Genomic DNA, 5,690 nt, shown 5'->3' with positions numbered 1-5,690 from the left:
GCACCAACCGCCGCGCCGCCGCAACAATGTGCCAAATACAACGCGCGGAATTAGCAGCGAAACAAAACAAACGCTACTGCACAAACTTATGCAAAAATATAACATTTAAACCCTATCTAGACGCAGGAAATGTTTTCAGAACCGCGCAAACAAACTTGCTCCCTCACTGATTATAATCATTATTAATGTTATTATAATTAACATTTTATGCTAAAGGTTTTTATCCATAAACTCACAATGACGCTACATTTTAAAAGAGTCATTTAGTTATGTATTCTGTTTGTTAGCTGAAGGAACTTTATTGTTGTTTATATTAATTACTTTATTTATACATGAATTCAGAATCGATCCATGCACGTTGTTTAGTTTCAGTGGTGTGTTACATTAGGATCGTTGTGTGTCTGCAGCTGATAGTCCTCGCAGTAGCGTCGCTGGCGGCGGGCGCGCGGTTCGACTAAGATATTTTACCTTACCGCTCCGGCGCGCACTCCGCGGGCGGTTGGTCTCGGCCTGCAGGCGCCACACGCCGCGCCACACGCCGCGCAACATGACGCCGTGCAGATACTCAGATACGAGAACGAGATCAACGAGCAGGATACCACTACGCGTACGAGACTAGTGACGGCACCAAGGCCGAACAGAACGGTCAGTACACACTACACGATATTAGTTATCGCACTCTTAATAAAGTAATGACCTATTTCAAAATTGTTAATTTGTGGCAGTCGTGGGAAAACTATTTTTTTTGTATACTACCTTTTTTTTAAGTTGCTATAAAATTGAGCTTATTAAAGATAGGTAAAAAATGAAACCTATAACATGAAAAAAAAGGAAAAATCTAAAAGGTCGCTAGCAGGAATTGGTTGTTTGACGACTCCCACAAATTGGCAATTTTGGAATGGGTTATTATTTTATTAAGTGTGCGTTATGTAACAATTTTAGTAAAATATGTTACTTTTTGCGAATGATTTGAAAAAAATATAGATAGGCTTGAAGGCGGGTGAGCTACCAATCAAATAGCGGAAACTCGCCCCCGTCCGTCATCCCAATTGTTACACTAATTAATTAAATTATTACCCAGTAACTGTTTGTGAAATAAAATTTTGAATTTTGTGAAACAATTTGGAAAAAACTTAGGTAGGCTAATAACACTCTCTGACACAAGCAGACCATGTGTTAATGCTTATTTGGAATTGAAACAATACTATGTAGTTAGTAACATTCTCCGATAACGAGCAGACGCCATGACACAAACGACGAGGTGTTAAATATTAAAATGATGTGAACAAACCTATTGGTGCAACTTATTCACACTCAGAACAAAAAATATCTTACTAATACCGCGTACTCACACTGTGTCTAATATTGATCAACCATTACACAATATTGGAATTCGTTATTTAATTTATTTATTATTGTTAATGTTAGTTGTAAAATAACGAATGGAGTTAATTTGCAGGACAAGTGATCCCGGGTGCGCAGCCCGAGGAGGGCTCGCTGAAAGTGGCGGGTCGTACTCCTACGTGGGGCAAGACGGGCAGACCTACTCCGTCACCTACACCGCCGATGACGGCGGGTTCCACGCAGACGGCGCGCACCTCCCCACCGCGCCGCCCATCCCCGAGGAGATCCTCAAGAGCCTGCAGCTCACCGACACCAAACACGGTCACTATACCACTCACACACCCTAGGCCTCATTAACACCATGTAGTCATTTTATCCTCGTACATACCGAATTATCGATGCAGCGACCTAAATATGTATTTGTATATCCACAACTTTCAATACCATACTTTACCATTATCAAAGGCATTGTCGTCAATTTTTAAAATAGTAACTCACTAATAGTTCGGAATGAATCCCCACGAGTAGTTGCGAATGTCGCCGCCCTTCGGCTCGATAATAACATCTACTCGACAATACCTAACATGAACTATTTGTTGTAACATGACGTAGTAAGCTCTGGACAGAGTATAAGTATATACTCTATTATCTATTTAATAGTAAGTATACAATATAAGTACATAGTATAGTTACTATGCGGTTAAATCTCTATTTACGCTAGATGCAAATGCGTGACCTATTAAACTGAATATTTTAAATTGCAGATCAATACAGTAGCCAAAAGAGCAGCTACGACGCTGACGCGGGATACTAAGCATGCGTGGTGATCGAACAAGGGGGACGAGAAGGGAGAGGGGTGGCGTACTCAAGCGCACGCACTCACGCTCATATGTATATTATTTTTGTGTTCGACGCGTGCGTTTGAGTGCGCGACCGGCGCGGAGGGCGGCCACATGTGTTCACTGTTAGTAGCCGCTACTGTTAACTAATGTAATAAACTTGTAAATACCCACCAAACTGTGATTTCATTCCACACCGAGCGGGCGGTCACGAATCCCGCGTTTAACTCGTTCAGTATCAATGATACTAGAATCTCGCAATTGAAAACATCGATTTGGATTTTCATAGAATATCATTATAGCTAAAACTAAGATTATGTAGTTAAGTTAAACATACACTATGCCGGCATGCAGCTATAATACAACTAAAATAACACGATTTTCAATATAAATATTATAGTTCTAATAGCTATGACGAGTTTCAAATTGAACACTTTCCTTTTTAAATTTAACCGAAAACACAGGGCATTACAAATGAAAACCTCTATTAAGTATATCAGATCTCATGTGACACCGGTGAGTTAAATGTATCTAAATTTGTTAAATTATTAGGTAGTAGCTATTAATATAACGTTTTATGGCTCATTGAAGTAGTTCTCAATTTATTTATTCAGGACCATCAACAAATAAAAAATAAACATAAATATTATAGTACATTTATTATGGTAACATTTTCATTGCGTCTTTTATAACAGATGGACACATCAGTTATATTATAAATATGTACATATTATTACGATATGGTAGGAAAATAAAATTATGTGACGCACATATTGAGAGGTTAAGCAATAAGCACTCCTTTTTTTGTTGTCGCGGACAAAGTGCCTAGTATGACTACCGCCCAGCCTTTGTGGGAGGTGACTGAGCGGTTATGTTGGGGTCACCGTGCTTTAAGATTCGGCGTTGCGCCGCCCGGATTTGATGTCGACCTTCAGGCGACCGCTGGGCCGAGACCCTAACCTATATACAACGCACGGCACACCAACTAAAACTCCGCGTTGGCCCTCTTCGGCGCATTAGGGACGGTTGCAGGCTTCCTCTGACGTATAGTGTCTAAGTCTTCGTCCGCAGCCGTCCCTGCGCGGTGCCGCCTAGCGGCCTGTCTTCTATAGGGGAGGAAGGGGGGTCTCAAAATTGTATAGTAGTAATAGTAAGTAACTATATAATTATAAAATCGCATATTATCTAAAACTTAAAAGTCTACCTGCAGGTACGGTTTTTTTAGTATTTACAGCAATTCAATTACTTATCACACAAATAGTGTATGATTCAACAAAGGGCTGACTTCACTATTCTAATTTTATACCTACCCTAGTAACTTGTTTAATATCTACGCACATAAGTAAGAAGAAATCAGTGTCCGTTGTTCAAGCAGTCGTTAGTTAAATCGTATAATGCTTATAATTTGTTTTTTAATTGAGTTGCAAATATTTACTATGCCTCGAAAAAAACAAACTCGGAGCGTACGTGCAACAATGTATATGTATACATTACACCATGACGTGGTGTAAGAGTAGCGAAAAAGAAGACAGGTTATAGTGCTTGTGATTCCTGACATAATGACACTAAAAAGCCCATCGAATGAATACGACTTAACTAGGTTTTACTTAAATTTCTGTACTGCATCACGTGCGGATGCAGTACAGAAATTTAATTGGATAACTTAAATTAATAGTTAAAATAAAATAATTAAAAATGTTTATATTTTTAAAAAGTCGTAATGTAACACGAATATACTATATCAGCTGACAGGTCAACGATCGTGGACAGCTGGTCGTGCCGCGCGATGCAGGCGCAGCGCGGCACGGCACAACCGCCGCCGCTTGTCGGCATTTGCTTTGTAATATGTGCCCAGTACCTACGTACCGCAATACCAATGCGGCTGACAATCGCGATCTTTAGCGCTAGCCGGCAGCCAAACTAATAACTAATAATACGTAAATTAGCATTGTCTATTACTTATTATCAGAAAAAATACCATGTGCATAGAACCTCTTCTGCGTACCTTTTACCTACTTACAAAAAACTATGGTCATTAATTTATTGAATGCCCTAGATAAAGTAAGTACGCAAAAATTACTAACATAAACTTCCTAAAGCAATTAACTATTATCGACAATATAAAACACATTTCCACCGAGCGCGAAGAAATCTATAAGCATCACAATTATCTCCTAAAACAAAATGTTAGTTGATGCTACTTTGCAGAAAAATGTTTTAGGTGTTTTAAGTATAAATATCCATCCATGTGACCTTGAGTTCGGCTTCGCTCAAATATCGGGAATCGTAAGTAGGTACGTGTGCACTCACGCTCAACTTAACTACTATCTATATATACACCGTGACTTTGTAGTCGTTTTGGAACCGAAAAATTTGAATTCTATGTTTTGTTTAGTTTGTGGGCACTTAATAAAACAATTCAATGCAATCACTGACACTGCTACTCGCACGGCGGCCGGGCGGGAAGTGAGCGGCGAGCTGTCGCTCCCCGTTCTCCCTACTCCCGTACGTCCCACCAATACTCGTGTCTATATTTATTATCTATACACTACATCTGCCTTTTACAAAATTAAAACAAAACAAACATTTTCATTTTTTTTTAAGTATTATGATCATTTAACCGATTCAACAATAAATTATTACGATTTCTAAATTGTTTAACATAGTCTACATTAATTACTCATTCACTTCGTTGTCGTTAGCTGTGTCAATCGATTCTTCTGAATTTCCGTCTTCACAAACCTTCCACTGTCCTTCAACCCGTTTCAGGTGTACTACATTCCTCCGTAGACGCTTCCCGGTAACATCACTTTCCAGTTCGACATCATTCCCTTCCTTATTAATTACCGTATGTGGCGCGTCTTTGAAAGTAGTAGAGAGTTTATTCTCCTTTGTCATATTTTTTATGTATACTTTTTCTCCTATATCAATTGTAGACTCAGCTGCACGTCTCTTTCTATCCGCATACTCCTTGCCTTTTGCTTTCCTTTCTATGTCTCGGTCCCGTGTTTCTAAATCTACGTCTGCAAATTCTACGTCTATAACTGAAGGCAGCTTATCCCTAAATTGACGTCTGTAAAAAAGTTCTGCAGGAGATTTCCCTGTAACGGAATGGGGGGTACTATACATGGTTAGGTATTTTAATAAATCATCTTGCCAATTCGATTTTTGATTTTGGCTGATTTGCAATCGTTTTAAAATGCTACGATTTTGTCTCTCAACCTCACCGTTCTGTTGAGGCCAGTAGGGAATACTATGGAATAAACATATACCGAACTCATTACAAAAATTCACAAACTCTACACTAGTAAATTGTCGTCCATTGTCAGCTGTGATACTCACTGGGACCCCTAAGCGTGAAAATATTTCTTTAAGTGTGTTTATGGTATATGATGAATCTATATTTTTAGTAATTTTTATTTCCATATAACGACTAAAATAGTCTATAACTACAAAGAGATAATGGCTACTCGGTAACGGTCCGAGGAAATCAACGGCAACATCAAT

At 39.0% G+C, this 5,690-nt stretch overlaps 1 pseudogene; it reads left to right on the top strand.

Annotated features, from left to right (window-relative positions):
* Positions 1 to 426: 426 nt before the first annotated feature.
* Positions 427 to 2,361, top strand: LOC119192501 (annotated as a pseudogene).
* The last annotated feature ends 3,329 nt before the right edge of the window (positions 2,362 to 5,690 follow it).

The sequence above is a fragment of the Manduca sexta genome, unplaced genomic scaffold (assembly GCF_014839805.1).
Source record: "Manduca sexta isolate Smith_Timp_Sample1 unplaced genomic scaffold, JHU_Msex_v1.0 HiC_scaffold_2849, whole genome shotgun sequence".
Classification (NCBI taxonomy): domain Eukaryota; kingdom Metazoa; phylum Arthropoda; class Insecta; order Lepidoptera; family Sphingidae; genus Manduca; species Manduca sexta.
Note: the sequence above shows the minus strand (reverse complement) of the source record. Positions and strands in the feature narration are given on the sequence as shown.